The following is a 21,140-nucleotide window of genomic DNA, read 5'->3' as shown; positions in this document are numbered from 1 at the left end:
TCATCGAGCAGGGGTGGGGGAGGGAAACAGGCTAGCTGTACAGAAGTTGATCTTCCAGTCGGTAGATCAACTTCTGTACAACCAGTTTGCCCATACATAGATCAAAATTCATCCGGCCCATTATGAACTGGCTGAATTTCAGTTTATGTATGTTTACTACCAATATGTAAAGTTTGAACAACCTATGTAACTTATTAAAAAAAGTTATGGCTACTTTTGCATTACATTTGGTACACCCTTCGTAAAACAAGTCTTCACCATCAGCAGTATTCTACATCACATGCAGCGTTTTGCGTTCATATGACTATTCCAGCTTGGCCATACACAGACAGATACCACAGAAATGACAACTGAATGTTATAGCTCTCTTTCATGCATGTCTCCATCAACAGAATTTCATAGTTACAGGTTAGGTATATTCCAGCCGAATTTATCACAAGCATCTTCATGCTCAATTAAGACGCTGACGTTACAGAGGCAAAAGTTTTTATAGCTTCGGAAATGATCCATTATGCTAACACAAACCAAGCACTTAAGTTAGGCAGATATTCAGATTTTCCTGATTTCAGAGATTGGCAATTAACTTTATCTCCCACAGACAGATCTGTAAGAAGTTATGGGCTTTGGTCTTGCAGACACTTGATTGATTTCATATTATCGGAGTTCATTGAACCATTGTGTAGACCTAAACAGAAAATGAATGAAAAACTGTTTTCACATGTTGTATCAGGGTAAAAATCAGCAGGAAACCAACAGATTCATATTACTACTGATGGTTTTATATGCAGTGTAATCTTTTATTCATGGAGGAAAAGTTGTGAGAACTTCCTATGCAGATGGTGGTTAAGGAGCCTAGGGGCTTGCGTACACAGCAGATTTAGAAGTTAAAATATATCTAAATCCAAAAACAAAAATGTAATATAACTGCAGCTTACCAGTCCTTAGATTTGGCAACTGCAATATTTTCTGCCACCTGATAATTCTGCCAGTAAAGCTTGGTTTTCCTATGTTCCTATGTACTAGACGAATTCCAATCAGGGGCGGAATGACCATTTGGAAACTCGGGCACTGCCCGAGGGCCCGGGGTCAGTAGGGGGCCCCATGAGATGCCCCTGGTACCTTTTTCATAGGCTTTTTATGAGTTTGGGCAAGGACACAGGGGCCCCATGATCCCCTATTGCCCGGGGGCCCCATGAGTTGTCAGTCCGCCGCTGGGTGTGGCTGTCTTTGCTCAACAGAAATCAAACATTTGATCGACTTCTGTTATAGGAACATTTTGCTGCTGATCAGTATATTGTAAGAGCAAGTCCCACTTTTAGAATCCAATGACCCAGCAAGAGGGAGGTTTCCTCCATTGACGTCACCTTTGTTTTAAGTACCTGTTAGTTAACTGTGTATAGCCAGCTTAAAGCTGAACTTCACCCTTAAGGGGAAGTTCTGCTTTATGCCCTCCTCCCCCCTCCACTTGTTCTTTTGGAACTTTTTTTTTTGGGGGGGGGTTGACAGGAACCCACTCCCACTTCTAGTCAGATCGCCTAGGCCAGGAGTGTCCAAACTATGGCCCCCCCGGGTGTTGAGGAACTGCATTACCTGTCTCTAATAGAAACTCCTCTCTGCCGCCAGCTGCCATTCTGCTTCTGGGTTGCATGACACCTTTAAACCATTTCATGTGCTTTAAAAACAGCAGTTCTGCTTTAAAGTTATTTTATATACTATTTAAAGCAGAACTACACTGCATTTGAGCACCACAAACCAAAGACCCTATTTTATTCATTTTTAATATTCAGTGCAAACTTATCCATCCATGTCCCTATGTTCTATTTTGCTGATAAATCACTTTAAAAAAACACCCCCTAGCATTTCTGGCCATGGCCATCTTGAGTAAGGGCAGACATAGCATCTACTTCCTGGAATCCATCTGCCCTTAACTCCAGCATGCTGGCAGGAGAGTGTGCTTAGGTGAGAAAACCCCTTCTCCCCTCCTGAAGACACCTGGGATTTATAACATAATTTTGCCTAAGCCTGGAAATTAGGAAGTAACTTAACCACTTCCCGACCGGCCGTTGCATATAAACGGCCGGACTGTGGCAGTGCAGGGTCGGGTGGCCGTTTATAAACGGCCTCCCCGCACCCTGCTTGTGCGCGCTCCCGCGATCCGGTGCCCGCTGTGTCCTCCGGACACAGTGAAACACCGATCGTCGGACGGGACCTCTGTACAAGGTCCCGATCATGTGATCACTGATTGGCCAATCAGTGATCACATGCAAAGTAGTAAGCAAGATTTCACTTGTGACATCATTGCTTACTACGTGTGAAATCTGTGAATGATCACAGAGGTCACATGGTACAAGCCTATTCACAACAGGCTTGTACCATGTGACAAGCTGTGACCAATCACAGCTCACTCAGTACTTCTCAATGAGTGCAAGAATGCACACAGAGAGAAAGAGAAATGATTGCTTTTACATCCTATATGGGTGTAAAAGCAATGTGTAAAAAAAAAAAAAATCTTCATCACCCCCCACAAGTAGTACAGTGTCACCATGGTGACACTGTACTGCTAGGGTGACAGTATGTAAAAAAAAAAAAAAATGTAAAAAAAAAATGTTTAAAAATTATAATTTTTGGTTATAAACTAATTTGGATTTTTTTTTTTACTAAAAAGATAACGTAATACATTTTGGCAAAGATTTATAATGAAATATTATTTATTTGCAAAATTTTATTTAAAAAAACACTTTTTTTCAAAATTTTTGGACCTTTTCATTTACATAGCAAAAAAAAATAAATACCACCAAAATAAAGCTTTATCTGTCTCAAAAAAATGGTAAAAAAATAATTTGGGTACAGTGTTGCATGACCGCGCAATTGTCATTCAAAGTGTGATAGAGCTGAAAGCTGAAAATTGCCCTGGTCAGGAAGGGGGTAAAAAGTGTCCGGTCTGGAAGTGGTTAAGTAACTATTACATACTTTCCTATGTAGTTACTAATGCTAGCAGCATAAGGATTAAGCATAGTCAGTGTTGATTGAGAGAGTGAAGTTCTGCTTTAAATAAATGGAGGTGAGTATCTGTGTTTGCACCCTTCTTTGATGGCCAGACTCCTTTGGTTTTAGCAGTCTATTAAATGAAGCAATCACATCAAAAGCCTATGCCATGCAAAATAGAGACATTAAAAAGTGATGGGAATGTCCTTTCATTGGTCAGATGAAAGTACCGTTTTCTGATCGGAGATTTGTAAGTATTTGGTGAAATTAGCAGAGAGGAAAAGATTCAATAATTTAAAGCTTGTAAATTGAAACTATCGAGGAAAAGAGAAAAAGTAACATTTCAGTGGGACTAAAGACACAAAGCTTTTCTTTGATGGCACAAATCGTAAATCTGTGCTGTTCACAAGACCTTTTATATCAGGAGGCTCGTAAAATGGAATAGAAGATCTGTTCGGGTTTCTTGGAGTATTGTTCCCATATTCACAACACTTATGACACCAGCTTGTCACTTGTCATATAACCCATAAAGTGCCAATACAGGTGCAAAATCAAGGTTGTTAACTTGAGCATGTGCTCACAAAAAAATCTGGGGGTATCTTTCTGTGGGAGGAAATTATAGTGGTCAGCAAAGGGCCAACATGGCAGTTAATAAGCATGACCAAAGGTGATCTTATTGACAAAGTGTATTGAAACCCAAAGACTTAAAGCAGGGGTGCTCAACCTTTTAAATAGATAGGGCCACAATGAAATGAATTAGTTCAGAATTTCAAATTGTTTTTATTTTAAACAGCATTGAACATTTTCCTCCTGCAGCCACTGAATGCCAGAAGGAGGGAGAGGAGAAGCCGGCGTTCGGCATTTGAAAGAGGAAAATGGAGTGGATCGGTTCCTGTATATGCCATCCCCCTGCTGTTGCAACCCCTGACACTACACTAGTGGTTGGGGGGGGGGAAAAACACATCTCCCCAATCCCAAAACTGCACAGTACATGTAAACGAGCCCTTACTGTCCTGATCCCCCTATAAGGCTGCTTTCACACTGATGCGCTGACGTTAACCTGTACCGTGGGTGCAGCACAGTGTACCTGCGGCTTTCCTGTGGCTTAGCTGAGCTCTTCTATAGGCGACTTTTATATCTTGCAGGTGGGGCGCACTTCCTGAAAATGCATTCTAGAGTGTAGGGTATAATATAGTCTATAATATTATGGCTCATAGCTGTTAACCACCAGGAGCAAAGAAAATCAAAGAAAAATGTGGGGAGTTTTCAAAATTTTCAGTCTTTTTTCGTTAATTTCGCAAAGTATAAAAATCCCAGCGGTGATTAAATACCACCAAAAGAAAGCTCTAGTTGTGTGAACAAAATAATAAAAATTTAGTTTGGGTACAGCGTTGCATGTATGTGCAATTGTCATTCAAAGTGTGAGAGCGCTGAAAGCTGAGAATTGGCTTGGGCAGGAAGGGGGTATAAGTGCCCAGTAGGCAAGTGGTTAAAAGACAAATTAACCTCCTAGGCGGTATTCCGGAGTGTAGCTCGGGGTAAAGTTTCAGTACTAAAAGCGGTAACCCTGAGCTACACTCGGGAATACCATGCAGCGTTGCTCAGGGATTCCCTGCAGCACTTACCTTGTCCTGCGCTCCCGCGATGTGTCCCCTACAGCGTCCCCGGCCGATGCCGGCATCCATCTTCCGGGTTCCTGTCCCTGCGAGCGTCGGGACGTATGGGATGTACAGGGGATGGAACCGGCGGGAGATTTGAATATTTTAAAAACTGACATTCACAGAATACACTTAAATAACATAGTAAAACATTACTGTTTCAAACCATTTCACATACATTTTGTCCCGAGTGCTTTGTCCTGTGACCTGCCTGCATTTTTACTGTTCTGTTCTGCCTGGAAACTTAGAAAAGTCCATGGCGTCCAAAAAGCGTCCCTTTAGGTCAAAAGCAGTTTTAGACCAGCTAGAGAACAGCGATAGTAAATCAGAACCACTTGCAGAATTGAGTGATCATGATTCGTGGGGAAATTCATCATCAGACACTGAAAACAATTCTGCGACTTTGCTCAGTGATGTGCGAACTTGGCGCTATATTTCAAATTTCAGTGTTTTTGGTTTGATTATATTATTGAATTAAATTTATTATTATTATTATATTATTATTATTATTATTTTTTTTTTTTTAATTATTTTATTGACATAAGAGCAAACAAGATAGTGTATAGAGCACATACAGCTATAAATCACATTCAGAATATGGACCTGACATGTTGTCTCCCGTTTCGCAGATGGGACTCATTGTACACTGTAATGCAAGGCCATATGGAATGGAACAATACGTCAAACATACACTACAACCAATGGATACGCAGAGGAAAGAATCCAGTAATGTAGGTATGTATGATCACGTCTTGAATCTCCACATTTAGTTATGATGAAGTGGTAGGAAGAGTAGGGTATGGAGGGCACTGAATGTTGTGGACATCATGGCTTACCTATTCAGAACGTTAGTGTATGATATGGTTGCGGTGAGTCATTTCTGTGTTAAGGTGGGTGCTCTATTCTGGATGGTGGTTATTATTTTTTATGATTATTTATTATATTATAATTTATGATTTCGTGTTTCAAGTTTTATTATACCTGGGATGTTTACTAGACTCTTGTTCGGACAGATTTCAGTGCATTATTCCTAAAAATTACAGGCCTATAATAAAAAAACTACATATTTCCATGCAAAAAAATTTACCACTTTCAGCACAGAAATATGGACATAATCAGACCACTAGGAAGGTTAAAATGCACTCACATGCGTAAAGTAAAAGGCAGGCACATCTGGGTTCAAGTGAAGCCTTGGACCAACAGATGTCTGTACGGCGAGCAACACTGAGAGCACTGAAAAGCTGAAAATTGGTATGGGCAGGAAGAGGTTAAAAGTGCCCGGTATCGAAGTGGTTAATTAATACACTGACCTTCTTTTCCTCTCCCAGCTCCTGCTCCTCTCTCCAGACTGCTAGAAAGGTCCTAGGAGAAGTACACTTGGTGTCACTCCACCTGGGACAGAAGCCAGCGCTACACAGGATGCATCCGTTTATGCAGCTCCTGCTCCCTCAATGGGCACCTGCAGATCTCCCGCTGAGCAGAGCAGAGTGGGCAAGTGACAAGTCCATGTCTGCTCCACTTGTGCAGAGCGGTCATGGACAAAGTCTGGTCTGCTCTATGTCCACAAGTCCGTTTACATCTGCCACTCCATAAATGTTAATAGAGGGTCCGCACATGCTATTAGTGAACATCCTGATAGGAGAAGAAATCAAAGTCAGCTGAGTGATGACTTTATCTGTGCTCTTCTGCTCATTCATTGTCCAGTCAGTAGGCCAGGAGTGTATTCTTCACCAAGCAATGGAGGTTAGGGATCTGGCAGTGCTGTCTGGCAAGTGACTGCCTACACAGAACTGCAAATCCTTTTGAAAGTTAAAAAAAGGTTCCCATGTATGTATCTGAACTTTGTAATTAGCATCTTGAGCGAACTGAGTTTTGTTGCGGAGCTTGTACATCACCAGTCCATGTAGAGAATTTGACAATAGTAAAAAAAGAAAAAACAAGCGAGTCTTTCTTTAGCAAACCCTTGATCAACAGTTAGATATATGTGTGAGTATGTGCTTGTGTGTGGTTCCTCTGTCAGTCTAAGATCACTCAACCTAGCAACTCCTTCTAAATGAGTTCTTTCACCGCACAAGCCTCAATACAAGTATTGGCAGGCAACAGAGAACTGAACGACTGAATCATTTGGGTCATCCAAAAATTAGATCAAAGAGACCCTTGCAGTCTATTGAAATGCAATTTCTTCCAAGTCCCCATTGTGAAGACTGGAGTCTTGAAAGAGCGGGGTCTTTGCTGTTTTATTGTTGTGAAGCTACTGCTAATGAAAGCCACAATGGAAAGATAAGAGCTGCCAACTATAGAGAAAGAATCACCACTTCCACTTTAATTGCACCGAACAAAGCGAGCTGGAAAGAGGTGCATCCAAGTGACAAAAGTAATTGGTGTAAAAAGGATATGGAGGTTATTCAGTCTCGGAGATATTGTTCAGCCTGACACTGTGATGGGTAAACTTGGCCTCTGATGGTATAGGCTGGTGTACTGATCATTTACCAAATGCTAAACAGACGCTTTTAACCCTTGCTTCCCTTATCCCCGCCTGGAGGTAATCCAGGGGCAGGGTTTGGATAGTGGAAAAAAGTAACTTGCTACAAGGTGACAATTCCGGATGCTTTTAATTACTTTTCTTCATCAGCATCCAAATTAGCAAGGACAATCAGATACAGAAGATTATTAAGTAATTAGCAGATCTGCATTGGGCACCCTGGGGAGAGGATTAGCGGGATTACATGATTAAATAGACCGAGACACATCAGATTAAAATACATACTCAGGATACTCAGAGAAAGGTCAGAAGCAATAAATGGCTGAATGTGCCCTTGTGATCCAGACATCCATTAGTATTGTGACACATGAGTGAGCATTTATATGAGGTCACAAATACGTCTGGAGCAGGAGTTATTTTAGGGAGCCTTTTTTGTGTAAATTCTTTCCTTGACATGTATTAATAAAGGATCTTTTGGTGGCCAAACGATAATATCAATGTTCAGTACTAAGCAGGGGCGGACTGACAACTCATGGGGCCCCTTGGCAATAGGGGATCATGGGGCCCCTGTGCCCTTGCCCAAACTAAAAAAAAGCCTATGAAAAAGGACCCAGGGGCATCTCATGGGGCCCCTACTGACCCCGGGCCCTCGGGCACTGCCGAGTTTCCAAATGGTCATTCCGCCCCTGGTACTAAGGCAGGCCATAGATGAGTCGAAATCCGAAAGTTCTTTCGAGTAAAAAACAATCGTGCCATCAATTGTTTATAGTTTTTTCTAATAAAAATCCATCATTTTGGACTAGGCACTTTTGATTGCACACTTTTGCAGCTAGTACACTAATTTATTTATTTCAGGTACTTCTATAGCGCCGTCAATTTACGCAGCACTTTACACATATATATATTGAACATTCACATCAGTCCCTAACCCTCAAGGGGTGTACAATCTAAGGTCCCTAACTCACATTCATACATAGACATATTAGGGCCAATTTAGACAGGAGACAATTAACCTACCAGCATGTCTTTGGAGTGTGGGAGGAAACCAGAGCACCAGGAGGAAACCCACGCAGTGTGGGAGGAAACCCCCATGGTCAGGAATCAAACCCATGACCCATTTACTGCAAGGCAGACGTGCTAACCACTAAGCCACTGTGCCGCCCACTAATCACTATCCCTAATGATATGAAACACAAACAATTCAAAGGTTTCATTCAGTTGTGGCATCGTCTATGGCCTGCTTAGGGCTAAATGTCCAACGTGGCCATACAAGTCTGCAACACATGCACATTTCCCCAAATTTTATCCACTTAAACACTCTGCAAGTACAAAAAAATAATTGTTGATATGTCAGAAATATAGTTTGCTCCTACCATCCACTAACATAACCACAAGGTGTGATTTTAGCTTTTCATTTCTAAGCGCATGGGAGAAGATTTACTAAAATTGGAAAGTGCAAAATCTGGGGCAGCTATCCTTAGAAACCAATCAGCTTCCAAGTTTTATTGTCAAATCTTAACTGAGCAAGCTGAAGTTAGAAGATGATTGGCTACCATGCACAGCCACACCAGATTCTGAGTGATTCAATCTTTGTAAATCTACCCCATGGTGTCAGCCCTGCCTACTTCATTTCTGATAGATTACACAGTTCTCTCCCTATATCCTCCTCCCTCTTAATCTCCATAACCTCTCCTTATCTCCACGCCCTCCTCATCCCCCTCGTCATCCTCATACACAGGCAGAGAGCCCATAAAATTATCAGTTTCATGGATTTCTAGTAAACTCAGTGGATTTTTGCACTTATTTAACAGAACAAAACACATTGGATGATATATTTAGCAGACCAAAAGAAAGCAAAGAAAATATGTTTGTTATTAAAGTGGAAATTTACCCATGATAATTTGATAAAAAAAATAATGTTCTTTAGCAATTATGCTACCATACATAGTGTGTGCTGTAAATTGCTTTTATGATTGTGCTTGTTTCTTCTTGCTGGAGGCTACCATTTTTCCGAAGCCCAGAATCCCTGAGCAGCAGTAAATCTTTAGGCTGTCAGCAGATTGGTCTCTAGTGGCTCAGATTTGGCACAGTGTCAAAAAGTAGAGAGAAACTGGGTATGTGCACAGCAGGGTGAGACAATGTATTACAGGATTTTAAACAGTATACTTATTTTTAATGTTTTGAAGTGATCAGTCAAGACAAAATGGAACTGCACTACATCTGAGCACCACAAAACAAAAATGCTATTTAATTCATTGATACTATTAAAAGCAAACCCCCCTTCCATCCATGTGTCCATGCTTTAGTTTGCTGAGAAATAATTTAGCAAAATGCCCCCTGGCATTTCTGGCAGTGGCCATCTTGAGTAAGGGCAGAGGATTCATGTAGCATTTACTTCCTAGAATCCATCTACCCTTAGCTCAGGCATTGGCTGACCTCCCTCCCCTCCTGAAGACTCCTTGGATGAATGACATCATTTGCCTAGGCATGGAAACCAGGAAGTAACTGAAGAAATGTAAAAAAAAATAAATAAATGGTTTAAAACATGTAAATATGATATACTGTCCTATCCATTTACTAATGTTAGCAGTATAAGGATTAAAAATAGTCCATGTTGATTGACAGAGGGAAGTTCCACTTTAATTTTCTGACTAACGTTCCCATTTATAGCTTAGATACACTTTACATGCAAGTTATATGTGGATGTATAAACATTTACTATTAAATCTGTTAATACTGGTTTGTTCATGGAAGTCAAATCTAATAATGCTTAGCCTCTATGACTAAGCCCTATCCAGGTGAAACGCGTCAGTCATGGCTGCAGGTATGTACTGTCAGTGCACATGTCCTAAATACATTTCTTCCTTGGTCTATCCATTAAATACATGTGCCTCTACTATGGGGGCTCTCAAAATTTGTAGAGTTAGGACTACAGAAAATCGGGGTGCCGTGACGAGGCTCCGTAGCTTACATATGTATTTGCAAATGTGTGCTAACCAAACCCCTGTTTTTAACGCATACTGTTAGACAGGTTAATTTGGTTTCTTTGCAAGCTGGTTGGCAAGTTGAGCTGGGAACCTTTCTCTTTTGTTGTTTGACATGCGTCGCCCATCCATGTGTTCCTTGCTGTAAAGGCCAGTTATAGAGTAGGGCAGTGGCCATTTTTTGTACTGTTGAATTGTTGGAGAGGGGGCGCACTGTACACACTAGCTGCCATTGTGCTACATGTTGGGTGTCCGGCCGGTGCGCTCCTCTACCTTTAAGGAGGGGTGGGCTCCCTCAGGTTCACCTGCCCTTGGTCTATCCATTAAATACATGTGCCTCTACTATGGGGGCTCTCAAAATTTGTAGAGTTAGGACTACAGAATATTGGGGTGCCGTGACGTGGCTCCGTAGCTTACATATGTATTTGCAAATGTGTGCTAACTAAACCCCTGTATTTAAACCATAATGTTAGACAGGTTAATTTGCTTTGTTTGAAAGCTGGCTGGCAAGTTGAGCTGGGAACTTTTCTCTTTTGTTGGTTGACATGCGTCGCCCATCCATGTGTTCCTTGCTGTAAAGGCCAGTTATAGACTAGGGCAGTGGCCATTTTTTGTACTGTTGAATTGTTGGAGAGGGGGCGCATTGTACACCCTAGCTGCCATTGTGCTCTATGTTGGGTGTCCGGTGCGCTCCTCTACCTTTAAGGAGGAGTGGCCTCCCTCAGGTTCACCTGCCCTTGGTCTATCCATTAAATACATGTGCCTTTACTATGGGGGCTCTCAAAATTTGTAGAGTTAGGCCTACAGAATATCGGGGTGCCATGACGTGGCTCTGTAGCTTACGTGCGTGTTTGCAAATGTGTGCTAACTAAACCCCTGTTTTTAACGCATACTGTTAAAACAGGTTAATTTGGTTTCTTTGCAAGCTGGCTGGCAAGTTGTGCTGGGAACTTTTCTCTTTTGTTGTTTGACATGCGTCGCCCATCCATGTGTTCCTTGCTGTAAAGGCCAGTTATAGACTGGGGCAGTGGCCATTTTTTGTACAATTCTTAGAGGACTGATGTGATTAGTGTGTGGCCTTTATTTGTACAGACCTGTTAGTCTATCAGTGGTTGGACCACGATCGATCTTGTGTGTATGGTCAAGTGATCAAGACTGGCAAGGCAAGAAAAATCAAGAGCATAATATAAACATGGACTGTAAAAACTTCACTTCTACGCTGCACTCTTATATTGCAAGTACAGCACTGGCTGTTGGTAATCTGGCCAACACACTCTTTATTTCTGTTGACTGAGAGCTCAGATGGGTCTACTGCAGGGGTGGGCAACTGTGGAAACAAAATGGCAGTTGACTAGTTCAAAGTCTGCCGAGGAGTGGTTTATAATTACTCCGCATAGAATTGATTATAAACCACTCCTCGGCAGACTTTGCACTAGTCAACTGCCATTTTGTTTTCATAAGCATTTCCGGGTTTAAAATCCACACTCTATAAGTAGTGAGATGGAGATATCACAAGGTCATTAGACTATATCATAGTATGATGGCAACTTTCTCTTTATATAGTGAGCAACTGTGGCCCTCCTGCTGTTGTAGAACTACAAGTCCCATGAGGCATTGCAAAACTGACAGTCACAAGCATGACTGTCAAAGGCAGAGGCATGATGGGACTTGTAGTTCACCAACAGCTGGAGGGCCACAGTTGCCCACCCCTGGTCTACTGGATACTATGGTGCTCATAGCAGCACAAATGTCACCTAAATCTGACAATGCTGGACCTAAAGCTTGTTGAACAAAAGTCTTAAAGCACAGATTATTATTTTTAATAGCTTAAAACTGCTATAAAGCTCTTTGCTTGTAGGAATGAGGACTGTGGATTTATCTATGGGACTTATCTGACTAAAGGTGCCCTCAAGTTGAGACACAGCAAGTATTCAGACACTGGTGTCTAGGACCCCATACTACCTGGCCTAAGTGTATATTTTTGGGCGGTGAAGGTGACTCCAGGATTTATTATGATAGACCTATACCTTCATAAATTGGAGGAAGTGAATGCAAGGTCTACAACATGTGCTGAGAAACTGACCCTCGCCGCTATTTATGCATCCTTTTCATCTCATGTTGTTATGTCTAAATACCTACATGGCATACAGTAGGACAATATTTGGAGCCTAACTATTGTATAACATCATTTTTCCTTGTTTTGGGGGATTTAAGCAAAAATGAAGGTTCAGTCTATTGTGATTTTTGGCCAGGTGAGGGGACCTAGAGGAACTACAAAGGTCACGAATGCTGTTCCATGTCACCTTGCTTGAGTCTGGTATATCACTGATTGTAGGTGGGTTTTTTATGCATGTGGTGCATTCCCCCCTTCCCTCCTTCCTTTTTTCCCTGTACAACTTGCTCTTCAGTGAGGGTCAGCAACAAGTAGATCGCGGCTACAAGGCTCTTTGCTTGTGGGAATGGGGACTGTGGATTTATCTATGGGACTTCTCTGACTAAAGGTGCCCTCAAGTTGAGACACAGCAAGTATTCAGACACTGGTGTCTAGGAACCTATACTACCTGGCCTAATTGTATATTTTTGGGCGGTGAAGGTGACTCCAGGATTTATTATTATAGACCTATACCTTCATAAATTGGAGGAAGTGAATGCAAGGTCTACAACATGTGCTGAGAAACTGACCCTCGCCGCTATTTATGTATCCTTTTCATCTCATGTTGTTATGTCTAAATACCTACATGGCATACAGTAGGACAATATTCGGAGCCTAATTATTGTATAACATATAATTTTTCCTTGTTTTGGGGGATTTAAGCAAAAATGAAGGTTCAGTCTATTGTGATTTTTGGCCAGGTGAGGGGACCTAGAGGAACTACAAAGGTCACGAATGCTGTTCCATGTCACCTTGCTTGAGTCTGATATATCGCTGCTTGTAGGTGGGTTTTTTTATGCATGTGATGCATTCCCCCCTTCCCTCCTTCCTTTTTTTCCCTGTACAACTTGCTCTTCAGTGAGGGTCAGCAACAAGTAGATCACGGCCAGGTGACTGGTAGATCGCGGTCTGGGCTTGCTGACCCGACATCCCAGAGCATCAAACAGAGTGCAATGTAGTGGGACTACTTGTAAATATAGAGCTGTAGTAGGGAGCAAGAGCCGCATAAGCCGATGCCTGCTCTGTAGTGCTGGCCAGCAGCAAGAAAGAAGAAATCTTCAGGTCAGTGTGAAGAAATACACTGGGCATAATAGCATAGGGCTGCTTTCACACTGATGTGCTGCGGTTTAACCACACCACGGGTGCAGTGCAGCATACCTCCAGCTTTCCTGCAGCTTTGCTATAGACTTCTATTATATCCTGGTTTGGTGCACTTTCTGAAATAGTACCAAAACTCCCGAATTAAGGAGTTTTGGTGCGCTTTCAGAAAGTGCACCACACCTGCAGGATATAATACTGTTGAAGTCTATGGCAAAGTGCAGCTAACCCAGAAAAGTCGCAGATGCACTGCTCTTCACTCGCGGTGCAGGTAAACCCCAGCACATCAGTGTGAAAGCAGCCTTATAGCGGGCTCAGAACAGTAAGGGTTCAATAACATTTTCAATTTGGGGGGTGGCAAAACTCCATAGTTAAGACACGTTTTCACCGCCTCAACTGTTCACCCTTTAGCTGCAGTGGCCAGGGGTGTACACATGTCAGGAGTTATAGGTCCTATCATGGTTGGTGGCATCTGCCAAGCATGACCCATTCAAGTGAATGAGGCCACTCTGAAAGTGCCCTGCAACCTTGTGCAGTACAGCAAGCAAGGGGTTAAATCAGGCAGCGCTATGTCACTATCTCACCACCTGCTTTAACCCCTTGGACCCAGAAGCAGATGCGGGGCACTTGCAGAATGGCCCCATTTACTTGAATGGTAGTGGTTGGCAGGCAGTAACGCCCACCAAAAGCAACAGAGGGTTTAATTCCTGCTGTGGCATGTGTATACCTTTGACTGATGCCAGTTGGGGGTGACTCAACAGCAGGGTTTTACCACCCCCCTATAACCTAAGTTGATAAGCAAAGGTGCGTACTACTTACCTAACAGCTCCAGGCTTTCCAGTTGCTGGAACCCTAACACAGCTGCATCAATGGGACAAGTCTTCACTTTCAAAGGGTGATGTTCAGGCAAAACCAGTCATTCAGTGACTATGACTGATCAAGGATCCTCTTTAGATATTTCACCTCCCTCCCTGCCCCGGGGGACAACAGTGTCAATGAGACAGGAAGTAAGAGGAAGTAAGTATTAACGACTGGAGGTACTAACTCATGCACAGCCTATGGAAAACTAAAGAAAAATTGCTGCAAATAAACTATAACTTTTGGGGACATCTAATAATTCAATTAAGAACTTTTAAAACATGATCAGTCATTCTTTTAAGGTATCCATGCAATCAAATAATTCTCTGGCTCAGCCTATGGACTGAACAATGACTGTATCTGATTGGGTGCAGTCATTGTTCGGATGATCATTTTCCAATGGACTCCTTCAACAAAAGACAACTTTTGTTGAGCCAGGTGGTGCCAAATGAATTTCAGCTAGTTCAGCATAAATTTCCCAAAAATTGAGCCATGTATGACAGGTTTAACACACATCAACTACCCAATATACACTCTCTGGCCACTTTATTAGGTACATCTGTTCAATTGCTTAGTAACACAGATTGCTAATCAGCCAATCACATGGAAGCAACCCAATGCATTTAGGCATCTAGATGTGGTGAAGACGACCTGTTAAAGTTCAAACAGAGCATCAGAATGGGGAAGAAATGGGAATTTAAGTGACTTTGAATGTGGCATGGTTGTTGTTGGCAGGCAGGTTGGTCTGAGTATATAAAAAACTGCTGACCTCCTGGGATTTTCACGCAAAACTATCTCTAGGGTTTACAGAGAATGGTCAGAAAAAGAGAAAATATCTGGAGAGTAGCAGTTGTGTGGATGAAAATGCTTTGTTGATGTCAGAGGAGGATGGGCAGACTGGTTTATTTTTATTTCAGGTACTTATATAGCACTGTCAAATTACACAGCGCTTTACATATATATTGTACATTCACATCAGTCCCTAACCCTCAAGGGGCGTACAATCTAAGGTCCCTAACTCACATTCATACATACACATACTAGGAACAATTTAGACAGGAACTAATTAACCTTCCAGCATGTCTTCAGAGTGTGAGAGGAAACCAGATTACCTGGAGGAAACCCATGCAGGCACAGGGAGAACATGCAAACTCCAAGCAGGTGGTGCCATGGTTGGGATTCAAACCAACGACCCTAGTACTGCCAGGCGGAAGTGCTAACCACTTAGCCACTGTGCTGCCCACCTGGCTGCTGCGACATTCAGATGGTAGGGTTAGAATTTGGAATAAACAACATGAAAGCATGGATCCATCCTGCCTTGTATCAATAGTTTAGGCTGGCGGTGGTGGTGTAATGATGTGGGGGAAATTTTCCTGGCACTAGCAAGGAGTACCTAACAAAGTGGCCGGTGAGTGTATGTCGAATAACCTCTTCGAAATCCCAATAAAAATTGCTCATTGGTGCTTCACTGCTGCAATTATTTTGTATCCATACAGGCATCAAAATAGTTTGTAACTTATGAAAATGTTTCCCCGCTTGAAAGTCGCTTAGTTTTTACATTTCGGTACCCCTTGCTGCTGTTTAATGACAATAGTCTGCTCCCAACAAAAGAATGTAACATCACACATATGCTTTCAGGATGTGCAGTGACAATTTGAATGCCTATACATGTGCTTCAAAGCAACAAGATCAGCTGAATTGGTTTAAAATCAAAGCATTTCAAGTGATATTTGCCATAGAAGCTCCAGTCTGGAGGGAATTAGCCCGGATTTGACTTTACAAAAGAATCAATCACCCTTTGTAAATGTGCTATAGGTGGGCTCCTCATCGTCTCCATCTTTCCCAGCGGCATTCCATTGCCTTGTTTATTCGCCACCTGTAACTGGATATGATTAGCAGTCCTTTAGTCTACTCTCCCATGTTAAGCAGGTCATAGAGATATTGTATGTATTTACAGATGAACTCCAGGCAAATAAGTTAACGCATATTTGAACTACATACATGGGAGCTGTCTTAGTGGACAAAGGGCTTTCTGTGACCAGTATGGTTCTCCAAACACCCCTGACAAACAGCGCAACTAAGTCCAGTGCTATCTAAGAAGCCCTGGGTATGGTCTGGTCTGGAAGCAATCGCAACCTTATGATTGGACAGTAAATGAACAGCAGCACACTAGTGAGGACATTAGTCTGCTTCCTTCTCCTTTTGGGAAGCTTGGTCTGCTCCATGTGCTAGAGCAGTGGTCTCCAAACTGTGGCCTGAGGGCAGGATGTAGCTCTTTGCTGGGCTTTATCCGGCCCTTCGGGCACTGTTCCTCCAACTGATTTGAGGCACCGTTCCTAACACTGACACCAACAGTGGGGCATAAGTCCCCTCAACTGCCACCAACAATCTGGCATGATTCCTCCCACTGACACCAACGATGGAGTACTATTCCTCCCACTGTCACCAACGATGGTGTACTATTCCCCCCACTGTCACCAACGATGCACTACTATTCCTCCCACTGACTCCAACGATGGGGTACTATTCCTCCCACTGTCACCAACGATGGGGTACTATTCCTCCCACTGTCACCAACGATGGGGTACTATTCCTCCTACTGTCACCAACGATGGGGTACTATGCCTTCCACTGTCACCAATGATGGGGTACTATTCCTGCCACTGTCACCAACGATGGGGTACTATTCCTCCCACTGTCACCAACGATGCGCTACTATTCCTTCCACTGTCACCAACAATGGGGTACTATACCTCCCACTGTCACCAACGATGCGGTACTATTCCTCCCACTGTCACCAACGATGCTGTACTATTTCTTCCACTGTCACCAACGATGCAGTACTATTCCTTCCACTGTCACCAACGATGCGGTACAATTCCTTCCACTGTCACCAACGATGGGGTATTATTCCTCCTACTGTCACCAATGATGGTGTACTATTCCTCCCACTGTCACCAACGATGGGGTACTATTCCACTGTCACCAACGATGCAGTACTATTCCTTCCACTGTCACCAACGATGCGGTACTATTCCTTCCACTGTCACCAACGATGGGGTATTATTCCTCCCACTGTCACCAACGATGGGGTACTATTCCTGCCACTGTCACCAACGATGGGGTACTATTCCTCCCACTGTCATCAACGATGGGGTACTATTCCTCCCACTGTCACCAACGATGGGGTACTATTCCTCCCACTGTCATCAACGATGGTGTACTATTCCTCCCACTGTCACCAACGATGGGGTACTTTTCCTTCCACTGTCACCAACGATGGTGTACTATTCTTTCCACTGTCACCAACGATGGGGTACTATTCCTCCCACTGTCACCAACGATGGTGTACTATTCCTCCCACTGTCACCAACGATGCGGTACTATTCCTTCCACTGTCACCAACGATGGGGTACTATTCCTCCCACTATCACCAACGATGGGGTACTATTCCTCCCACTGTCACCAACGATGGGGTACTATTCCTCCCACTGTCACCAACGATGGGGTACTATTCCTCCCACTGTCACCAACGATGGGGTACTATTCCTTCCACTGTCACCAACGATGGGGTACTATTCCTTCCACTGTCACCAACGATGGGGTACTATTCCTCCCACTGTCACCAACGATGGGGTACTATTCCTCCCACTGTCACCAACGATGGGATACTATTCCTCCCACTGTTACCAACGATGAGGTACTATTCCTCCCACTGTCACCAACGATGGGGTACTATTCCTCCCACTGTCACCAACGATGGTGTGCTATTCCTCCCACTGTCACCAACGATGGTGTACTATTCCTCCCACTGTCACCAACGATGTGGTACTATTCCTCCCACTGTCACCAACGATGGGGTACTATTCCTTCCACTGTCACCAACGATGGGGTACTATTCCTTCCACTGTCACCAACGATGGGGTACTATTCCTCCCACTGTCACCAACGATGGGGTACTATTCCTCCCACTGTCACCAACGATGGGATACTATTCCTCCCACTGTTACCAACGATGAGGTACTATTCCTCCCACTGTCACCAACGATGGGGTACTATTCCTCCCACTGTCACCAACGATGGTGTGCTATTCCTCCCACTGTCACCAACGATGTGGTACTATTCCTCCCACTGTAACCAACGATGGGATACTATTCCTCCCACTGTCACCAACGATGAGGTACTATTCCTCCCACTGTCACCAACGATGGGGTACTATTTTTTCCAATAATAGCAATGATGGGACTCTATTCCTCCTCCTCCTACTGACTACAAGCATTATGCAAATGCCCACCACACCTGAGGCCTTGTGTACTCTCATTGGGACATTTTATACCTCCACTGGTCACAATTCGGCCCCCAAAAATCTGAAGGACAGTAAAGCTATTAAAGAGTACACTAAGAAGCAACAGGTGAGATGGAGCAGAGCTAGCAGGTGGGCGGTCCGGCTGTACATGTATGTTACCCAACATTTTCAGGTATAGGGCAAGCACCTTGCTCGATTTGTGCTGTCATTTGGTGCAATGATTTTTGGCCGGGACCTGCTAATTGGCTTAGCGAATCACAGCACAGGGCCCTGTGTTTACTAACAATGCAGGGCTATGTACATGGAGCAGCAATGTGGCTGTTATTTCTCCCTGCTTTGCAGCCAGCCAGGTCTATTAGTAAATGCACCACATATTACAGACATTACACACTATTAAGCACACAGTTAACCCCTTGATTGCTCCTAGATGTTAGCCCTTTCCCAGTCAGTGTCAGTGCACAGTATTAGCACAAATCTTTTTATGTCAGTGTCAGTTAGTGTCCCTCCTAGCCAGCATGAGCTAGTGCCAGATTGCCCACCACACTATCACAGTCCCACCATAAGTCACTGATCACCGCCATTACTAGTATAGCATCATAAATTCTAGTATATATACACTTGTTTGTAGACACTATACCTTTCACACAAATCAATTAATGTGCACGGATTGGGATTTCTTTTTTTTTTTTACAGAACATGTCAGAATACACTTTGAAAACAGAAAGTAGAAAATTTAGTTTGTTTTTTCAAAATTTTCGTTTGTTTTTTTTTCCATCAATATAATAAGAAAAAACAAGTGGTGATAAAATGCCACCAGAAGAAAGCTCTATTTGTGAAAAAAAAATAAATAAATTTAATTCATTTAGTTCCATTGTTGGTGTCAGAGGGAGATATAGTATCCCAATGTTGGTATCAGTGGGAGGAATAGTGCCATGTCATTGGTGTCCATGAGAGAAATAGTGCCCCATCACTGGTGTCAGTGGGAGGAATAGCGTCCCATCACTGGTGTCAGTGGGAGGAATAGCGTCCCATCACTGGTGTCAGTGGGAGGAATAGCGTCCCATCACTGGTGTCAGTGGGAGGAATAGCGTCCCATCACTGGTGTCAGTGGGAAGAATAGCGTCCCATTATTGGTGTCAGTGGAAGGAATAGTGCTCCATTATTGGTGTCAGTGGTAGGAATAGTTAGGGTTGCCACCTCATCCCTGCTGAAACTTGAACACATGTTATTATGCAGGTTCTGTGGTTAATAAAGGTGGTAATTAAACTCACTTAGTGCCTTATCTGCATTAATTTAGCCTCAGAGGCTGTGTAATTAATATGTGTTCGGGTTTAATGGGATGAGGTAACAACCCTAGTTATAGTGTTTCTATCGTTGGTGTCAGTGGGAGGAATAGTGTCCTATCGTTAGTGTCAGTGAGGGGAATAGTGTCCCATCGTTGGTGTCAGTGAGGGGAATGGTGTCCCATCATTGGTGTCAGTAGGAGGTATCAAGCTCAGTCGTTTGTGTCAGTGAGAGGAATAGTGTCCCATCGTTGGTGTCAGTGGGAGGAATAGTGCCCCATCGTTGGTGTCAGTGGGAGGAATAGTGCCCCATTGTTGGTGTCAGTGGGAGGAATAGTGCTCCATCGTTGTTGTCAGTGGGAGGAATAGTGCCCCATCGTTTGTGTCAGTGGGAGGAATAGTGCCCCATCGTTGGTGTCAGTGGGAGGAATAGTGCCCCATTGTTGGTGTCAGTGGGAGGAATAGTGCTCCATCGTTGTTGTCAGTGGGAGGAATAGTGCCCCATCGTTGGTATCAGTGGGAGGAATAGTGCCCCATCGTTGTGTCAGTGGAAAGAATAGCGTCCCATCATTTGTGTCAGTGGGAGGAATAGTGCCCCATCGTTGGTGTCAGTGGGAGGAATAGTGTCCCATCGTTGTTGTCAGTGGGAGGAATAGTGCCCCATTGTTGCTGTCAGTGGTAGAAATAGCGCCCCATCATTGGTATCAGTGGGAGGAATAGTGCCCCATCGTTGTTGTCAGTGGGAGGAATAGTGCCCCATTGTTGGTGTCAGTGGGAGGAATAGTGCCCCATCGTTGTTGTCAGTGGGAGGAATAGTGCCCCATCGTTGTTGTCAGTGGGAGGAATAGTGCCCCATCGTTGGTGTCTTTGGGAGGAATAGTGCCTCATCATTGTTGTCAGTGGGAGGAATAGTGCTCCATCGTTTGTGTCAGTGGGGGGAATAGTGTCCTATCGTTTGTGTCAGTGAGAGGAATAGTGCCCCATCGTTGTTGTCAATGGGAGTAATAGTGTCCCATTGTTGGTATCAGTGGGAGGAATAGTGCCCCATCATTGTTGTCAGTGGAACGAATAGTGCTCCATCCTTGGTGTCAGTGGGAGGAATAATGCCCCATTGTTGGTGTCAGTGGGAGGAATAGTGCCCCCAGGGTCAGATAAAGACAAGCAAAGGGCCGCATTCACCCCCCCAGGCCGCAGTTTGGAGACCACTGCACTACAACAATACCTGATTGAAAAATGTAAATCTCGAGCAGACACTTTGCACTCCCTATAAGCATCTTAAATTTTATTATTCAATTTTGCATGAAGTGTACCTGTAAAAGCATGGACGTGTGGGG

General features: G+C 43.5%; 1 protein-coding gene across 1 annotated transcript in view; it reads right to left on the bottom strand.

The window, feature by feature from the left end:
* ADAMTS18 (ADAM metallopeptidase with thrombospondin type 1 motif 18) overlaps positions 1-21,140 on the bottom strand; it is a 138,219-nt gene that overhangs the window by 96,696 nt on the left and 20,383 nt on the right. The gene's annotated exons all lie outside the window — the stretch shown is intronic.

Source organism: Staurois parvus, unplaced genomic scaffold (assembly GCF_062004578.1).
Source record: "Staurois parvus isolate SC_StPar_1 unplaced genomic scaffold, SC_StPar_1.0 ptg000498l, whole genome shotgun sequence".
NCBI classification, from domain to species: Eukaryota; Metazoa; Chordata; class Amphibia; order Anura; family Ranidae; genus Staurois; species Staurois parvus.
Note: the sequence above shows the minus strand (reverse complement) of the source record. Positions and strands in the feature narration are given on the sequence as shown.